We start from the raw sequence: 21,146 nt of genomic DNA on the forward strand, positions 1-21,146 counted from the left end.
CACAACATGACTAATATGGTATTATGGTTTGCATGATTGAGCATGTAAAATCTATATCAAATTGTTAACTGTCTCAGTGAGGGGAGAGGTGAGGGAAGGAGAGAGAAAATTTGGAACTCAAAAATTTTAAAAAATGAATTATTAAAAATTGTCTTTATGTGTAACTGGGGAAAGTAATATAAATATTTTAAAAAGAACACATGTCCTTATCAGCATAACAGAGAAGAAATGGAATCTGAAACTAGAAGTTCTATTGGACTACAAATTCAATATTACCTCCAGGATCAAATGCAATTTTTTATTTGTTCAGTTATTTTGGTTATGTTAGACACTTTGTGACACCATTTGGGGTTTTCTTTACAATGTGGGCTCTTTCAACTTTTTCCTCTTTACTCACCTATAAAGGTTCTAAAATCTAGTGACACTGGTTTTCTTGCTATTTCTTATACATGACACTGTCTCCTAACTGTCCATTTTTACTGGCTATTTCCCTTGCCTGGAATGCTCTCTCTCTTACCTTCACCTCCTGGTCTCTCTGGATTCCTTCAATATTCAACTCAAATCCAACGGCTTTGCAGGAAACTTTCTCTGCTATCCTCTCACCCATACATATGCATATCTCCATCTTTTTTCCCTTTAGTTATCTGCAAGATATCACCACCATTAGACTATGCACTCCTTGAGAAGAAGAACCTTGTTTTTGCCTTTATTTTTATCTCTAGCATGGTGCCTGGAACACAATCAGTACTTAATAAATGCATATTGACTTACTAAATGAGTCAAGTGAGTGATATGATAGCCCAAGAAGACAGATGCAGTTTTGGGGAAAATTAAGAGATAGAGATCCTGGAACCAAGGAGGTGATTGCTCTACTGTCCTTGGCCCTTATCAAACCACAGGTGGAACATCATGATCAGTTCTGGGCATCACATCTTAGGGAAGACATTGCTAATCTAGATAACGTCCAGAAGAGATAACCAGAATGACAAAACACATTAGGTCCATGTCATATCAAGTAATATGAAGATAATTTGAAGGAACTGAGGATGTTTACCAAGAAAAAGAGGAAATTCAGCAGGGACATGGTAGGATCTTTGAGTTCTTGAAAGCCAATTTTATGAAAGAGAAAATAAGATTTACTCTATTTAGCTCCAAAGGGCAGAACTAGGAGCTGCAAAGAGACAAATTTAATATTGATGTCCACACAAATGTAACAATTAACACTATCTAAAAGTGGAGTATTTGCCTCCATGTGGAATGATTTTCCCCTTGGTGGTGGTTTTTAAAGCAAGGGCTGGATGATGATTTGTCTGGCAAGGATTCTTTTTTTGTGGTAGGAGGGATTGTATTAGATGACCACTCAAATCTCTTTAAGCTCTAAAACTGAATGATTCTGTAATTCTGATTCTGATTCTTGGTGCAACCTAAGATCAATTAGCTTTTTAAAAAATTCCTATAACACTATTGATTGATTCTGAGCTTGTATTCCAATAAACCTCACAGATTTGTTTCTCCATCTGTAAAAAGATAAAAAGATGGCATCTGTGGTCTCTAGCTCTATGACACTATAACCCTATTTTCTTTTCTACAGAAATCGTTGTCTATCTCTGCCTCCTCAATCTCAAACTGGTGAAGTTGATTATTTGAACCTGTGTATGACTTTACATTTGTATCTATTAAATAATATTGTATTGAGTTCAGCCTACGTGTCTTACCTATCAGGATCTTTTGCTGTTATTTTCTCCTTGCTTCCTGTGGAAGCCTTTGCTTACTTTTTCTGATTTCTCCCCCCAAATCTGGATCCCCCCTCTCCATTTCTACCTGTTGAAATTCTGCTATCACAAAGGATCATTAGATCATATAATCAGTAAGACATAGGGCCTTAAAATGACCAAATCCAGTACTTTCATCTTATTTTACTATTCTAATGAATTGCATTCATAAACTCATATCAATATAGCTTTTCTCACCAATGATATAGATTATACCATGTATCTATGTTCTCCCATAACTCATCCACAATGGGTAACTCAATGGGCTTGGGGGCTTTCTCTAGAAATTTTTACTTCATGTGGGTACTATTGGAGAATACAAGCTGACTGTTTCTTTGTTACCCTTTACCCTTACCACAGGGTTAGCCCTATTTCATTTTATAATCATACTTTAGGAGTAATATCTTTTATGCAGCTTTTGTGCATTTATCTTGGTAATATGCTATGGTCTACTTGTGCCTACAATGGTTCTCTCCATTGCACATTTAGGGACCTGCAATTTCTGTTCTTTGGAGGGTTGGGTGTTCCAGAACTAAAGCCAAGCAATCTTCTCACTGACCATGTAGCCTGTTCAGATATTATGTATAATGTTCAAAAATTATGTATAATGAACTGAACATTTACTAAGCAGCTACTTCATGTAGTATCTTCAAGCAGATACTTCATGCAGCTATCTGCATGGGGTACTGGGGGAGACAAAGGTATTAAATGATACCCATAGCACTTCTGGTATGAGGGCTTGCCAAGCCCTTTACAGGGTTGCTCATCCAAATTTAATGTCCATCTTCGTCCAACTCTACCTGTGACTCCAAGAAGTTGAGCTAGAACAGTTTGAAGGTAAACAACTTCAATGAGGTAGGGGGATGTCTATCCCAAGCATGAGAAAGCTTCCTCCAGAGGAATGAATGGATGAAAACAATCTGTTCCAACAGTCACAAAGGCAGCTGAAACAGGTGCTATGGTGTGCTTAAAGTTTGGTCAGACATCCAAAATGCCAAGGTCATCCACTGCCTCCTGGACCATTACCAGTCCTCCTAAATTTTTGTCTTGCCACTGGACTTCTATGAGTAGCTCTCCCTCACTTAATTCACAGGTGAGTTAAAAAATCACCCTATGATGTCACTGGTCCTCTGAAAATGAAGGACAAATGAACAACAGAGAAACAAGGGATAAAACCCATACACAAATAATTAGAATACAAAATAGAATGTGACAAATGTGTGACTTCACAAAGTGCTGTTGACAGGTCTGAGGAAGGAAATGACATCTCTGTAAATTTCATAGAGGAAGTAGCATTTTATTTGGATCTTAAATGACAGCCAATAGGCAATAGCACTGTATTTAGAATCAAAAGAAATGAGTTTACATTCTGACTCTACCATTGAGTCCATATTCATGCAGAACAGTTTAGCCTGATATGGCACACAGGAAAAATCAAGTGGATGAAGAATACCTCATGTCCAAATTATGATAATAATACATACATATGTGTGTGTGTATATATATACATATATATACACATACCTATATATACATATATGTATACACACAAATATACATACATACACATACAACACATATATACATGCACATACATACATACATAAGTACATATATGTGTATATGGATGAATGATCACACACCTAGGCCCTCAATACATATATCTTGGACAAACACTAAAGATTGACTCTGAATGAAATAGGAGGAAAGCAGGTTAGATTACATTTTGGAAACTTCCATGCTTTACATGACCCAAACTTTTCTCTGAAACAAAGAGCCAGTGTTTTAACTAACAACATTTAACTAATTTCAACATTCTTTCACTATGCTACGTGGCTAGGAAGTCATGGCAACTCCCTATCTCAACCTGGGCAGCCACTTCCCTTCCATGAGCTCTATTTTCTTGCTGTTTAAAATGAGAGAGTTGGACTAAGACATCCCTGAAGTCCCTGTCTACTTTAACATCCTATATTCTAAGTTTCCTCCCAGCCCTGATGTTGTATGAGAAGCAACATGATATAGGAAAGAGTGCTGGATTTGGAGAAGCTGTGTTGGAGAAAAATGGGTCCAAATTTTGACTCTGCTACTTATTATCTATATGATTTGGGGGAGGTCTTTCAAAGGTTAACTAAAGTGCCACTTCTTACAAAATCACCCCAATTCCTAGTGGCATTTCCCCTCGGTAATTATACTGTATATATTTGCATTTTTCTGTTTAAGTATTTTTCCCCTTCAGTAGGTTGTAGGCTTCTTGAGGACAGGGACTTGTTCATTTTTTTCTGTATCTTTGATGCCTGGCACATAGTATGCTCATAATAATATTTATCAAAGAAATTAATTAAAGCCTCTTTATCTTTGTGGGCCTTGCTCAGTTTGCTCATTGATAAAACAAAGGGACTGGAGTAGATCATCTCCCTTCCAGTTCTTATTCTTTGATCCCAGGTTCTAAAGACCCTTGCAGATCTAACACTCTCTGATTTTTCTTCTTGTTGCAGTTACACGAGTAAATAAATACTATATTGATGAGATCTTTGAAGCTAACATAATATTTATATGTCTACAATCATTCAAATAATGAGCTAGTGCTTCTTGATTATGTAAACTGTGGCTGAGTTTCAACTAAAGAGGACTAGGGGTCTCCACTGGATATGTAAGATAATATGCTTCTTCTGGAGGAGAGGATGTTTCACTCTGGGGGTTTGAGATTGGAGAAGTTTTGAAGATTTCAATAGATTTGGGATATCCTGTGAAGCAGGGATAGAAACCCCAAAAGAAAAGAATTAGAGTATTTGGAATATTCTTCTCACAAGCCTGACCCAGATAACATTATTGTGTCAAAAGTTCTCAACTACTTCATAGTAGTTGGGGCATAGGACAGATTGAGTGTCTGATATGTGGCTCCAGCAGGGCTGTATCATCATTTGTATCAGAAGGTCCAACCCTAGCTGAGGGGTAACAGCCAGTGTTACCCCAACATATAAGATGCTCAGAGAGAGGTAAAACTCAAACATGCATGAAGCTCCCTTGATGGCCTTTCTGAGAGTTGGTGTCTCAGGGGAAATGTGTTGAAATATGTCAACAGCCACTAAGGGTCACTGGAATTCTGACAGTGGAGTCATACCTTTCCCAAATCCAGGAAGTTCACCTGGGTCCAAGTCATTTTCCAAAATCAATTAAAATGCTACAGTGCTCCGCAACAGTGGCCAGTCTAGTAAGGACCATTCTCTCTCCTCCTTAAACCCCCTCTACAAGTCACTACCGTAATCTGATGACGATAGGACGATGCAGTCAGTTCCAAGTGAATTGTCTCTGGCCTTGGTGCTGTCCCCACTTATTCTCAGCTGCATCGCTACCTCTGACCATAGTACTGACACTCATCTCTGACTATATTTCCTATGAATGAATGAAAAACCATTTGTTTATCATAGTACTAGTGGAGGATACAAATGAGGATACAAATGTCCTCATGGAACTTTCATTTTAGCAGGGGCATATAATACTAACGAACATCAATATATCCCTTTATGGTTTGCAAAGTGCTTTACAAATATTAATTTAATCTCACAAGAAGGTGCTAATATCACTTCCATATAACAGACAAGGAAGATGAGGCAGAGATTAAATGGCTTACTCAGAGTCACAACAGCTAGTAAGAATCTGAGATAGAATTTGAACTCAGAACTGCCTGGCTTTGGGTCCAATGCTCTATCCTCTGGACCACCTAGCAACCTCTGTAGCAATACAACACCGCAGATGTAGGGTTATGTCTCCTAGCGAAGGGAATTTTGTTCTAGACAGTCAGTGAAGTTGTGAGCAGTCATAAAGAAGTCCATTATCATGCTCTTTCAAGGCAAAATGGTGCCATTGATTTGATTATTGTTTCTAGCACAAGAGCAGGAATTGGTAAACAGTTGGGAGGTGGGTTTGTGGAAAACTTTGTATCTGGTGGCATGACAGATCAATTCACAATTTTTTAAAGGAAAAGGACAGGGAGGAAAAGAAGATAAAAAGATAGAAAGGGGAAGAGTATTTATTCCAAATCAAACTTGGGATGCATAATTTGAATTTCCAAGAGAAAAATTTGCACCCTTCCTTAGGGTACCTAGGTCTGACCAGAACCATTAAGAATAACAATCTTTTAGAATAATAGGATGTCAGAGCCAAAAGGAATCTTAAAATATAGAGCACAGAATCTCATAGATGAAAGGGATTTTAAAACAAAGTATCAGAGTTGAGAGGGATCTTAGAATACAGAATCTCAGAGTTGGCTCCATGGACACCATATATCTAAATTCTATCACTTAATTGAGGAAGAAATCAAGGCCCAGAGAGAAGTGACTTGACCAAAGTCACATGGGAAGTTTGTGATAGCACCAGAAGTAAAACCCAGGACTCCCAACTTTCAGTTTAGTGCCCACTTGAATAACATTGCCTTCTCCCCCACCCCCACCCTGAGTTCACTTCAAACCAAGCGAAACCACATATTTTTCCCTTTTGAAGTTTAAAAAATATTAAAAGGTAAGGGAATTTTTTGTAGCATAAAAAAATGAGTTTAGGTTCAGTTTGAGTCTTTCACTGGACATAGGTCAGAATTCCAAACCAGGTCACTCATTTATCCTCCTGACCAGCTTATTCAGTTCATGCAGGGGAGGGAGTCAAATGTGAGAGTACTTGGATGTCATAGTCGTAAAGCTAGAAGAGACCCTAAAATATGGAATTCAAACACAAACGTAGAATGTCAGAGTAGGGAAGGGTGTTAGAACATAGAATGTCAGACTTCAGAGGATCAGTAGAACGCAGAATGTTCGAATATAGAACACAGAGTGTTTGAAGAGAGAACATAGAATGTTAGATGGAGCAATAAAGGTTCTTAGGAAAAGAATGTTAGTACTTAGAATGTTACAACTGTTAGGAAGAACCTTATAGACCATAGAGTCCAACCTCCTTACTTTACAAGTGAGAAAACTGAGGCCCAGAGAAAGTAAGTGACTTGTTTTCAAGGGGCATTGGATCTGGAATCTTGGCAAGGAGAAACAAAGGTAAATTCATCAGTATCCCTCCCTGGGCTGCCAGGAGGGGCGGAGGGGACAGCCAGGGCTGTTTGTCTCCTCTCTCAGGGCATATTCCCTTATCAAGTATCCTCTTAGGGAGCCCAATGCTGATTACACCCAGGCCGGGTGCGACAGGGATTGAGGGGGACGGCATGGCAGATGTGGGCTGCTCCGAGTCCTGTCAGGGAGGAATGATTAATGAACAGCAGCGCCAGCTGAGGCTAACCTTTGGAGAGCTGAGCAGGACATCTGCAGAACTGTCAGCGCTCTGACAAGGACAGAGCTGAGCTACCAATTATTCCGCCATCACTAAGGTGGGCTGTCAGCTTAATCCCAGCCATTCACTTAGGCAAGGACAGGGAAATTTCTCCTTTACATAGCACCGCTCCTGGGCCACCTTAACCCTTTCAGGTTTGACTAAGAACAAGCCTTGTCCAAGAGCCTTCCCTGGGAGCTGCTTAGACAGAGCCTGCCAGTTCATTCTGGGGGCCACCACTCCACATATGGGAGACTGGTTTAATATTCCTTCTCATTTTTCAACACCACACAGACCAACCAGACAAATGTGTAAACATCACCCTATCCCTGAAAAGTTCCTTGCTGGGTGGTCAAAGTCTGAGTTTCTCTCTGTCTCTCTCTGTCTCTCTGTCTCTGTCTCTCTCTGTCTCTCTGTCTCTGTCTCTGTCTCTGTCTGTCTCTCTCTCTCTCTCTGTCTCTGTCTCTCTCTCTCTCTCTCTGTCTCTCCCTTTTCTCTGCCTCTTTCTGTCTTTCTCTGTCTCTCTCTCTCCCCTCCCCCACCTCTCTCTCCTCTGTCTCTGTGTCTCTCTCTTTCTCTCTCCTCTCCCTCCCCTCAATTTGGATGGGGGACAGACCAAGAAGGGTGCTCAGGTGTACTCAGGGCATGAGGAAATTGTTTCTATGAGGTCTTTAGGATACTTAATTTCTGAACCTGACTCCTCTTTCTAAATCTTTCTGTTCCCTTCTGTTGTTCTGTCTCCCTCTTCATTCCTTCTCTTTCTCTTTCTATTTATCCCCTTTTCTCTTTCTTTCATTTCTTTTTTTCTCTGGATGACACTCTGTTTCCTTCTGTCTCTCTTTAAGCCTCTTTCACCATAACTTTTTTCTTCCCCATGTCTCTCATTTTCTCTCTCTCAGTCTGTCTTTAGCTCCATCTCTTCCTCTGTCTCCAACTCTCTCTTTTGTATCTATATCTTTCTCTGTCTTTCTTGCATGCTCTCTCTCATTCTTCCTTGTCTCTCTAGTCTTCTCTTTATCTGTGTCTCTGTGGTTGTCTCTAGCTCTGAATATCTGTCTCTGCCTCTCTTGTAATATGTCTCTGTCTGTTTTTCTGTGTCTGTCTGTCTTTCCCTCCATCTCTCTCTGCTTCCCTGTCTGTCTCTCTCTTCCCTCCTTTTTCCTGTGTCTTTTCCCCTCTGTTTATTGTAACATTCTTTAGAGAATGGATGGCAGTTAAAAAACAACTATTATTGTGTCCTGTGATATTGTGCATTTGCTGAGTAAGGCTGTGTCTCTTGAGAAAATATTTAAACAAGCACAGGTAAAATCTTGTTTCAACAAACTTCCTCAACTATCTCAATTATTTCGTTGTAATGGAATTTTGTTTTAGTGAATATGTTCATAGAAATCACATTACCAGTGTTTAGGAGGTGTGTGTGTGTGTGTGTGTGTGTGTGTGTGTGTGTGTATGTGTGTTCGTCTCTCATTGCTGAAGAGGACCATGCCATCAGAGAAATAATGACATGACTTGCACTTGACTTTGTTTTGAGTGAAGAAGGGCTGTGCAGGTTACCAGCCTCACTTTTCCTTCAGAACCATCTGAATCCAGTGACCAGATATTCATCAAGATGACTAGAGATGGTCCAGGATGAGGCAATTGGGATTAAGTGATTTGCCCAAGGTCACACAGCTAGTGAGTGTTAAGTGTCTGAGGTGAGATTTGAACTCAGGTCCTCCTGACTCCTGCATTGGTGTTCTATCCACTGCACCACCTAGCTTCCCTTCTTTAGTAGAGATAAACTAACTCCGTTTGTGGCTTTGTAAAACAAAACAAAGTAAATTGCTTTCCTTCTCTGGGATTTAGTCATTTCTTCTGCAGCAAATTGACAAAGATGACAAAAGATAGAATTAGTCGGTATTGAAGAGGTCCTGGAAAGATAAGCACACTCGTATATTATTGGGGGAGCTGTGAATCAATACAGCAACTTTGGAAAAGCAGTTTGGAATTATGACAACAAAGTGACTAAAATACTTATAACCTTTGACCTGGAGACTCTGCTACTTAGTATATATCTCATGAGAGGTGTTTGATAAGAAGTCCTGTTATGCACCTAAATATTTGTAGCAATGAGGGTTGTATAACAGCACTTTTGTGGTAGCAAAGAATTGAAAACAATTGATTGGGGAATGGTTAAACAATTGGTGGTATACAGAGGTAATTGTATGTTACAATACTGAAGAAATGACCAATAGAATGAATACAGAGAAGCATGGGAAGACTTTGGTGAACTGATACAGAATGAATTAAGTAGGGCCAAGAAAACAGCTTATGTATGGATGTAAGTGGAAAGAACACCTACAATACAATCAAAAGTGAATGATGCCGAATTACCAAGAATAAATATGACCCCAAAGAAGCTACATAAAAAGAAGCCTCTGCCCATTCCTCTGAAAAGATTGGATTTCCACAGGCATAGAACATTGTGTATATTTTTAGACTTTTTCAGTATATTGGATGGTTTTCTTGTATTTTTTTTCTCTTTAAAAATATTCTTAGTTAAATGGGATGGTTCTCTGGGAGGAATACTGGGAGAAATTTACATGATATAAAAACAAAAAATACCAATAAAAACTTATTTTAAAAAAAAGAATGAGTGAGTTAGAATAAATGATCTCTAGGGTCCCTCCCACTTCTCCTTCTAAATAATATAACTGCCTTGCTTCCCTAGGGGTGAATTAAAAAGTGAAAAGCAGGACTTTAATCCCAGTAAGGCAAAGTGGTAGCTGTCACAAATGTACCACCCCCATTGCTTTCTTCTTAGAAACGACTGGATCTCTGGTGTGGATCCTTTGTCATTTTGGTGAGTGATCTGAGCGTGTTTTAAGACAAGATGAGTGAGAGGAATGAGAAGAGTCAAAAGACAATCGTGGTGAGATCACAGGACAAAAGCATTGCAAAGCATCCTAGTCATCTCCTGTTTCCTTCAGAGCACAAAGAGTACACCATCAGTTACTTCCCAAAGGGAGAGTTACTGTGGCATGGAAAGGGACCTGAGAAAGCATTGGTTGTATAGAGAGTCACAATACAATAGTTCTGTATTTTCTGTCAAGACTTAGGACCAGCTCTGTTATAGAGAAAACTTCTTTGGAACAACATAAAGAAATGAGTAAAAAAAGACTTTATTCAGCACTTACTAGGTGCCAAACACATCAGATTCAAAGAGAAAAGAAGTGACACAATTCCTCCTCTCAAAGAACTCACACTCTAATTGGGGGAAATAACACATCATGTCAACAAGCATTTATTAAGTACTTAAGATGAATCAGGCACTCTGCTAAAAGCTGAGGACACAAAAGAAGGGCACACACACACATACCCTCACACGCATACATACGCATGTTCACACATATACATAAAAGTTCAGCTATAGAGTAGATGGAAAGACTCAGTAGTCCTAAGGGCTCAGCAATAGGGTACATGGCAAGGTAGTTCTGAGGTTCCATCAGTAGGTCAAATGACAGGTTGGGTTGGCAGCCTTGGTTTGGAGGGAGCAGAAACAGAGGCATATTGGAAGTTCTGGTGGATATCCCCTGGTATGTTTCCTCTCCAACCAAAGGGATCCAAAGGAAGACTTCTCAGTGGTGGATCTGGAGCAGGGATGTGAGAGAATAGGACCCCAGACAGGGAGATAGGATCTGTAGCCAGATCTGAGGTCCAGAGCCAAACCTACCTTGGATTTTCTTCCTTTTCTGCACAGTACAATGAAAAGAATACGAACATGTTCAGAAATCTGAGAGGGCCTTAGTTCTTTCATATCAACCAATCAATCATTAAACATTTAACTAAACACCTACCATGTGCCAGGGGTAAGTTTGTTCTTGGGTATTCAGATACAAAAATGAAATTGTCTCTACTTCCTAGGGCAGGGAGAAAACAGGTGCTCATCTAAATAGATGCAAAATAAGTACAAGTCTATTTCAGGGGAGGCCTTGGAGTCTGGGGGTGGGGTGCTGATGGTCAGGAAACACCTCATGAAGAAGATCATACATGAGCAAAGTTCTAAAGGACAGTGGTAATTCACTCCAGGATATTTAGCATGGGCCCTATTTTTTTTTCTGGAACCTTAGTTACCGCAAATATATAAAATCAAAGGATTAAATTCACTGAGTTTTAAGATCTTTCCTAAATATAAAATTCTGTGCTTTTGTGTCCTAATGATCTATATTATAAGACTTCTCTTAGTTCTGGCATTTTGTGGGACTAGCTTCTTTTCTTAGAAATTATTTAGAGTGTATTCTTTATTTACCGTTATGAATTCATGGTGTTTTCTCCTAATAGAATGTAAGCCACATGAGTGCAAGATCTTATTTTTATCTTTGAGAGCCCAGCACCTAGGAAGCACTAGGCATTTGGCATGTAGGAAGCACTTAATAAATACTTATTGTATTAAACAGGAAGGAAGCAAAGAAGGAAGGAAGGAAGGAAAAAAAGAAAGATGGAAGGAAGGGAGGGAGGGAGGGAGGAAGGAAGAAGGGATGGAAAAGGGAAGAACGAAAGAATAGAAAAATGGAAGGAATGGTGGAAGGAAGGATTTAGTAAATGATTAGTATGTTCTAGGCACTATGTTAAGTGCTAAGGATGCAAATACAAAAAAAAATAGGCATCTCTGTCCTCAAGGAGATTACATCCTAATGGAGGAAGACAATATATAAAAGGGAGTTGAAAAATGAGGGACTGAAAGTGGAGAGAGGATGGAGGTACCCAGTTGAGGGGCATGGATGGCTTTAAAATTCAGAAGTCAGAAACAGGGCCAGGTGGGTAATGAAGGCTGGCTTGAGTCACTCCATAAACTACAGGTCCCAGGAGAAATTCATCAATGGGGGAAATGAAATATTCTAACATTCTATGACCTAAGGTTCCTTCCAGCACTAACGTTCTCTGTTCTAGCATTCTGTTTCTAAAGTTCTCCTAGGTTCTAATATTTTGTGTTCTAGGTCTTAATGCTATGTCCCAACATTCTATTTTCTAAGTTCTAACATTGTGTGTTCTTTTTTTTAAAAAAAAATGTAAGTTTTATCTATCTCTATAAAGAATCATTCCACTAGTTTGATTAGAATAGCATTAAATCTGTTGATTAATTTTGGCAGTATTATAATTTCCATCATATTGGCTCAGCCCAGCCATGAGCATTCAATATCTCTCTGATTATTTAAGTTGTTCTATGTTTCTTTCTTCTTCACAAAGCATGTATCTATTTTAAACATTCATTTTTTAAAATTAAAATTTTGAATGTGAAATTCTCTCCCCACTTCCAGCTCAGGAAAACAAACAATATAACATTATGTGTTCTAAGATCTTCAAGCTCTCATATTTAAAGTTCTATGTTCTAATATTCTTTGTTCTGAACTACCTTCTACTTCTCTGACATTTTATGTCCTACGTTCTAAGTCCTCTTCAACTTATACTATTCTGTGTCATTATGTCCTTATAGAGATTTCCGTTTCTGACATTTTACATTCTAAGGTCCCATTCATTTCTTTGTACTGTGATTTCCTCCAGCTCTGACATTGTATGATCTATTGTTTCATCCAGGATCAGATCTATAACACTGAAACAGACTCTGATCAAGTCTAGGTATGTAAGTAAGGCACTATTTTGCTAAGGAATAAAGCATATAACTTTTAAGCAGTGTAGCAAGGATTCATAATAAGCAGTCTCCTATGGTTTTTCTGTCATCCCCTGGAAGAAAAAACCCACAAATCTCTAGTTGATGTCAAATGGTGGTGGTCTGCACGACACTAGAGATTCCATCTGTTTTGAGAAGCCAAAGCGATATATGTAGGGCAACCCTTACATGCTTCTTAATTTGTCTCTGTTTATCAATTATTAGAAGTCCTCACCCCTACCTCTATGCCTTAGTTAATCCACGTGAGGGGAAGTTTATTATTGTTCACAAGCTATGTTGTCCCATAGCTCAACTCTCCCCAACTTTCCCCTTCCCACAGCTTATCACCTCTGTGTCAACAATCTCTGTTCATTTCTGGTCATTCTGTGTTCTAAGATTCTTTTCTGATCTAACATCCTTTGAATCTAAGGTTCTAAGATGAGCTGATAATGGGCAGGGATACCTGTAAGAAGAAAACATGAACAATATCATATCTGAAAGTACAAGATGAAAAAGGAATTGAGGGCATTAAGTCTTGAGGAGTCCTGCTTGGGAAAGAAAGGTGAGAGCAATGAGGAAAGAGGTGGGTATAAACAGAAAGAACAATGAGTGGGGAAATAAGCAAGAGAAGCACACAAAAGGAGAGGAGATCAGAAAGGTGCTAGAGGAGATAGGGCTGGGGGACTAATGTGTGGATGATGATGGCATTTTAGAACCTTCACAGCTGAACAGGCCAGTGTACAGATCTGCTGATCTACAGATAGGTACCAATCTAGGCAAATTTTTACCAGTGAGCTAAACTTTTGCTACCAAAGACCTAAGACCTATGAACTCTTCCTCTTCTGATCTGATCAATCTTATCCATACCTTGCTCTTGGTCTCTCCGTCTATGAGTTGCTGTGAGTTGCTGGGTCAAGATATCAGAGACCAGAGCTGTCTAGGGTAGGGGATTTAAATAGTTCCCCAGACTGCAGTATAATTTGGGTTAAGAAACAGTGAACCAATCTGATATCTGCATTTTATAGAGGAAATCAAGGCTGAGAAAAGAGGTGTGACTTGTTCAGTATTGTACAACAAGCCAGTATCAGAGCTAGAACTAAAATATAGTTCTCAGATTCCAGGGCAGGGCTATCTCCATTATATCATCCAACCCAACCTCATTCAACATCTCCCTAGTATTTTGTCAGTGTTCAGTGCTAACAGCCAAGTGAGGCTAGAATTCCTCTTAATGAGTGTGGAAGTTACACCGTAGCTCTTATGTTCCTGGAGAGACAAAACTGGGTTCATCCAGGTACTCATAGCATTTAATGCTCATTAAAAAACTCTGAAAAGTGGTAAAGACACTTGCTATTATATCCATTTTGCAGATGAAGAAAATGAGGCTTAGAGAGATGAAAAAGAGCTAGTAAATGATGTGATCAGGGACTCAAAATGCAGATTTTCTGATTCTAAGGCAAAGACCAGTCAAGAAGAATTGTAATTCAGTAAGAGTGGCTATAATCACTTTTATTTTAGCTGCTCTAGATGGAAAGCAGTAATAATAACTGGTATCTATGAAGTAATTTAAGATTTGCAATTTTACATGTACTCATTTGAACCTCACAACATTCCTATGAGATTGCTGCTATTATCATCCCTACTTTACAAAAAAGGAAACTGAGACTGACAGAGGTTAAGTGATTTGCCCAGGGTCACACAGTTAGTAAAGCAGAATTTCAACCCAGGTCTTCCTGACTAAATCCAGCTCTCTAGCCATCATGCCATCTAACTGAAAAAAGGGATAGTTGTTTACTGAAAGGGGAACACATAAAAGAGTACTATATTTTTTTCTCCCTACACTTCGTAACCCTAATAGTGGGGCATACTTGAGAAACAGGTAGCAAGATGCCTAAATAAAAGTCTCTAACAATCAAAAGGCTCACTCACATGAGAAGCTTCAAGGGTTTTAGATACTAGATTTGCTTCAAATGTCAGAGCTCAAGGATGAATTAAAGTAGTTGAACTCCTAGATAAGAATTTACAGAGCTAGAAGTACTCTACCTATACCTAGGAATAAAATCTGAGTTAGATTAACCAGTGATGATTAGTAGAAGCTAAGTATAAGTAAAAAAGGCACCCAATTGTTTCTATAGGTTTATTTATTTAAGTTTTGTTTTAAGGGCATATCATCTCTTGAATACAGTATTCCTTAATGTTATTTTAGTCAGCTAGTTTTAGAAAGAGTACTAATTTTGAAAATTAAAAGGTGGGAAAGAATATTAATTTATCTCTCCATCATTAACCATTCTTATGAGTGAGTCATTTGGATCATGAGGCCATAATCGAAGTACCACTACTCCCCTAGGGGTTTATTTCCTTTTGTATATACAATGGACCCAAAAGGAAATAAACCACCTGTGGAGTGATGAACATCTCAAAATATTAAAAAGTTATGGCATTTCAATTCATGATAAGGGTCAAGCTTTTTGATGATTTAATAGATACCAGGACAAGTCTCATTTTGGACTTGTACACTTCCCTAGTTCCTGAATTCAAGCCAAGATGAGATTGTTTGTGGGAAGTGAGACAGTAGCCATCTGCTTTGGCCCATTAGATGAGACAAACACTACTTCTCTACCTACAACTATCCTCTCATAGTGTATGTGGTCATCTAGTCATATGACCTCCTTGAGTGATTAGACCTTCCAAGGTCACTTCATTCAATCTGCAGAAACTCCTTTCAGTTTGGAGGTGAAGGCAAATGGTGTTTGTGTTTTCCTTTTGAAGTCCACTCCTTAGTATTAATTTAACATTGAGAATTAGAGGAATGTTAGAGGTGGGAGGGAACTTAGAACATAGATGGGTAAGAACTAGGTGTGACTTTAGAACATTTTCAGAGTTGAGAAGTACCTTAGAGCATAGAATGTCAGAGCTCAGAGTGCTCATAGGACACAGAATGTCAGAGTTGGGAGGGCCCTCAGGATATAAACTGTCAGAGTTGGGAAAAGTCTTAGGACTTAAGAAATAGAATGTTAGAGTTGGAAGAGACCTAAGATCTCATGTAGTCAATTCCCTCATCTAATAAATTAGGGGGAAAGTGACTTGTCCAAAGACTCATAGAAACTCGTTGATAGAGCTCGAATCAGAATTCAAATCTCTAGACTCAATTAAGTGGGCTTAAAATTTGACCATGAGGTTCTTGGATTATTTTGGGAATAATGAGAAAGGATGAGGTAAGTAAAGGATAAAAATAAAGACAGCTAGTCAGAAAATTTTCCTTTAGCCTACCCAGAGTTATTTCCTGGGGGTTCAGTTCTTACTTGAATTTTGTTGAAAGTTCATGATTTTTTCTTGTGAGGGCAGTGCTATCAGGTACTCCTTTGCTTGAAAATGGGGAAATTTTTTATGGTAGCAAAAAAATGGAAACATCATAGATACCTATCAATTGGGGAAGGGCTAAACAAATTGTGGTATTTGATTGTGATAGAACATTGCTAGGACATAATAAATTATGAATATGAAGAACATAGAAAAGCACAGGAAAATGCCTGTGTCTTGACGTAAAGGAGAACCAGGAAAACGATATACACAAAGACTATGGAAAGATTGGAATGGAAGTACACCTGTGGTTTCATTGATATAGATAACTTGTAGGTGAGGAAATTCCTTCTCCCAATACAGGGCAGCGTCTTTTCTTCAGCAAATAATATAAGAAAGTTGCCTAGAGCACTAAAAAGTTGAGTGACTTGCCCACAGTCACATAACCAGTAGTTGTCATGGGGGGGGGGGGGCGGGAGGACTTTAACCCAGGTCTTCCTGGATGCCTATCTAAGCCACACTACTCTTCAAATTAAAAAAATCCTATATCTTGTATAATTAAAACTAGCCTTGATCTCCAAGAAGAGAAGAAAAAATAAACCTCCCACCTTTGCAGAGGTGGGAGACTGGGGATGTTGGAGGTTGCTCTGAAGCTCAATTGATGCATTGGTTAATCTTGCTGAATGTGCTTTCTTCACTACCTTTTAAAATGTTTGTGTTTTATAGGTTACACACATGTATATATACACACATGTATATACAAGATATATGCATGCAGATATACATGTGTGTACATACATGTGTATATATACATAGGTGTGTATATGCACACATACTTATATATAAATTGGCTCTCTGGGTAGGAGAAGGAACAGGGAGATGCTAGCTAAACAGATAGATAGATAGATAGATTAGATAGATAGATATCCCTCCTTCCATACACACACCCATCTACCTCCCACCCACCCACCCACACAAAATGTAAAAACAAAGTTTTTAAAGAAAGTAGAGGCATACTTCCCCTGAGCAGAGCTTTATGGAAATATTCCTTCCCATCAATGAGCCGCCCCAGGTTGCATGGTCCTACCTGATATTCCTTTTTTTAAAGGACATAACCTGGCTTACAAGCCAAGACTCTGGTCCTGTCAGACTCCCAAATCAGTACAACTTTAGAGAGATGGCTGATTATCACAAAACTAGCTGTAGTTCCCCTATCTGAGGATCCCACATTCTTTCAGGATAAGGGGTCCCATCTCCAAAGATTGTGGGATTTAGAGCTTCCTCAGGAAGGAACCAGAAAGCTCATCTCTCCTAATTTTATAGGGGAGCCCAGAAAGGTCAAGTCACTTGCTGAAAGGCACACTGCTATCAAATAACCTAGCTAAGATGCCAATTCCAAGTTCTCTGATGCCAAATCCAGATCTCTTTGTCCCTAGGCGTCATTCCCCAAGGTGTGTAAGGAGGTACCCTGTCACTGATACAAGTTTGCCTTTGCATCTGTTTAAGCACTGCTGAGGAAAGTTGACTTAAACCTTTGTAAGTGAATTAAGAGAGGCCGTGCAAGGCTGGTTCCTCCACAGGCTTCTTGTCGGCCTCCTCTCTATGTCAGAAGGAGATTAATCCTGTAGCTGCCTCCTCCTGTCTCACTAATAAATATTGCGGTAGCCTTCCTGTGGTGAGATCTGATCCTGATCAGGACACACACAGCATGGACCACTGGGAGTCAGGTCAGTTCCTGGTAATCAATTTAAACAAAAAACTTCAGACAGTCAGAAGCAAGCTGCCTAACTAACATAAGCAATGTGTGAGAAATGTTGTTAACATCACCAACTTCTCCGCCTTTCCTTTTCTCTGTAGGCTAATAAGATTTAGAGCTGGAAGGAGACACAAATGATAGGGCTGGAAAGGATCACAGAACAGAGATTGCTAGATCTAAGAGGGACCTTAGGGAATTCTTATTCTAACCCATCACTGGATACTGAAACCCAGAGAGGAACAAAGGATCCAGAATCTCAATCTAGGATTTAGAATGGAAAGCAACTTTGGAGTTTCAGCACATCCCCCTCATCCTACAGATGAGGAAATCGATGCCTAGAGAAGGGAGGAGTCTTGTCCAAGGTACCCCAGCAAGGAACAGAGCCTGGATGCAGAGCTAGGTCTCCAGACTCCCAAATCTCCAGCCCTTGACCTTGTAGCCCATTCAGTTAATATTTCTTGTGCTTGGGCTCTGTGGACTATTAGCTCACATTAGCACAGCTCTTTGCATCTATTTCATTGTGAGAGGGAGGCAGAGCAGGAAGAATTATCACCAATTTACAGATGAGGACACCGAGGTTCAGACTTAGAGAAAGTGACTTGCCTAAGGGGAGTGGAAGAGACCACATCAGAAATGGTGAAAAGCCCCTTGATCTCTAAGGTCCCTTCTAGTTACGTAGTTAAGAACACTATCAGCAAGCATTTATTAATAGCCTGCTGGGTACAGTCTTGTGGTGGGTGCTAAAGATACAAATGGATAATGGGCAGGGGGTGGGGGTGGGGTGCACAACATTTACATAATCAGATGAATACAAATTAATTTAAGAAGAAGAGGAGTGCTAAGAACTGTGAGGATTCAGAGAGATCTTGTGTAGGAGCAGGTGCGTAGCTATTTGTTAGGAAATGATGAAGTCAGGTTTGGACAGTTCTCCCAACAAGTCTGGTGCTTTTGTCCACCAGGAATGGGTGCTTCCTTTACGATAGTGCTAACATTGGCCAGAGCTGTCTGAAGGGAGTGGAAGCAACCTTGAACACTCTCTCTCTCTCTCTCTCTCTCTCTCTCTCTCTCTCTCTCTCTCTCTCTCTCTCTCACACACACACACACACACACACACACACACATGCACACACACACACAGAATTTTGACATATGTAGAATATTAGCGTACCATAACCTAGAGGACTTGTATGAACTGATGCAGAACCAAGACAACAGCACCTGAAGAATTCACACTATGACTACTATAATGGAAATGAAAAGAGCACCAAATGAAGCTAAACTCTGAGTAGATGTGATGACTACTTTTGGCCCCTGCAAACAGGTAATGAAATATTCCTCTCTCCCTTTAGCAGAGAGGTGGGGATCTATGGAGGCAGAATGTTGCCAAGTGTAGTCAGTGTATTTTTTTTTACTTAAATATTTTTCTTTCTTATGAGAAAGGGGTTGGGGGTCATGCTATCCAGAAACCATTGTGAAATAACAGATACCAATAAAGCATTACTAAAAATAATAGAATAATATATAAGATAATTGAGTAGAACAGAATAGTAGCACTCCCTATTTGAGGGAAGGGACCATTTCATTTTTCTTTGTAGCCCCAGCCTCTCACACAAGGTCTAGCAGATAGTGGGTATTTAATAAATGCTTATTGAATTGGGTAATAAAATAAATGATTCAGTTTTTTTAAAAGAATATTATATTTGGAATCAGAAAACTTAGCTTTGGATCTGGGTCATGCCATTTGCTAGATATATGACCTCAGACTTGTCACTTCACCTCTTGGCCTCAGTTTCCTAATCTGTAATATGAAGTGGTTAGACTGGATCAGAGATTGATCTGTGGATAGATTTCAGTAGGTCCATGAACTTGCATGGGAAAATCTTCAATTCCACTAAGCTTTGGTTTCCTTTGCAATCCTATGTATTTTATTTTATGCATTTAAAACATGATTCTAAGGAATCCATGGGCATCACGAGATTGCCAGAAGTTTCCATGTGTCCGAGAGAGTTAAGAACTGGACTAGACAATCTCTAAGTCTATAATTCTATGAGATATCTTGTTGTTACTCTCTGAGAAGAAGGAAGGCAGGGCCAGCCTCACATGCCATTAGGACAGTGAGGGTGGCAAGTTGTGGACAACTCTATAGTCAGATCCATCTTGTTCCTCTGATACCTGAAACTTGTACCTGAGCCCAGGACATCCTGTTTATTAGCTCCTTGAACCCTGTTGACTCCTGGCTCTATATAACCCACAGTCACTCCTGGTCCCTCCATCATTCTTAGCCCATAGAAGTAGGTTCAGGTCTTCTGCGCAAGGTCATGAGGAATAGCACAAGTCCCACTGAACCTTGCTGCTGTCCATGACTCTTCATATACTTGAGTATCTGTTTCTGGCCTGGCTCAGCCCTGGTCATTTAAGAAAGTCTGAACCTCTCCAGAAGGGATCCAGGGAGTCAAAATTATACCACACTCCTAGGGATTTTGTTGCAGGGGCTTGGAAATCCCTGAGGGCACAGATGTTGAGTGACACCCTGGAGAGTTGCTGGCATTATTTGCTGAAGGGATCCTTTAGAAGCTGTAAGTGAAAGTCGGGGCAACTTTGATAACATGAACTGACCCAGACATTAAAGCCATCATAAGAGACTGCTCTCCCTGCTCTGTCTTTTCCTTTACACACATAAATCCCCTCCAGGAGAAGTGGCCAGCAGCAGGATGCCACAAGAGATGCTCAGGTATCTTGTCATGAGACATACCTGCCTGTGAGTTAACTGGTTCTTCTGGGAAATATATAGACTACCAGAGCTGAGAGGGACCTTAGAACATAGAACATCAGAGTTGAGAAGGTCCTTAGAAGATGTGAGAGCTGGAAGGGATTTAGAATACAATATCAAAGCTGAGAAGGTTTTAGAAATCAGACCTGGGAGCTTAGAAATCACCTGACCAAGGGTGCTTAAATTTTTTTTGTGGGTCATGAACCCCCTCCACGCAACCTGGTAAAGCCTATGGACTCCTGCTCAGAATAACGTTTTGTTATCTGTATTCATAATGGAATAAACTGCTAAATTTCAGTTAGAGGTTAATGAAATTAAAATTGTAATTTTTCCCCCAGCTGAGTACATGAACTGCTTGAGATCTTTCAACCCTAGGGTAAGAACCCTAGGTCTGTCTAACCCCAGAATTTTACAGAGGAAGAATGGGGACCCTGCCCAAGTTTGTACAGGAAATATAACACATAATATATCTAAATATCTCTCCTTTCATTCATCCCTCAAAAAGACCCCAGTGGGGGATAATAGTTCTCTCTCAGGCCCTGGGGTCCAGGCAGGGGGAGGTGGGATGGGAAATCATTCCTGATTTGGTCATTCATT

This window comes from Notamacropus eugenii, chromosome 5 (genome assembly GCF_028372415.1).
Source record: "Notamacropus eugenii isolate mMacEug1 chromosome 5, mMacEug1.pri_v2, whole genome shotgun sequence".
Taxonomy (NCBI): domain Eukaryota; kingdom Metazoa; phylum Chordata; class Mammalia; order Diprotodontia; family Macropodidae; genus Notamacropus; species Notamacropus eugenii.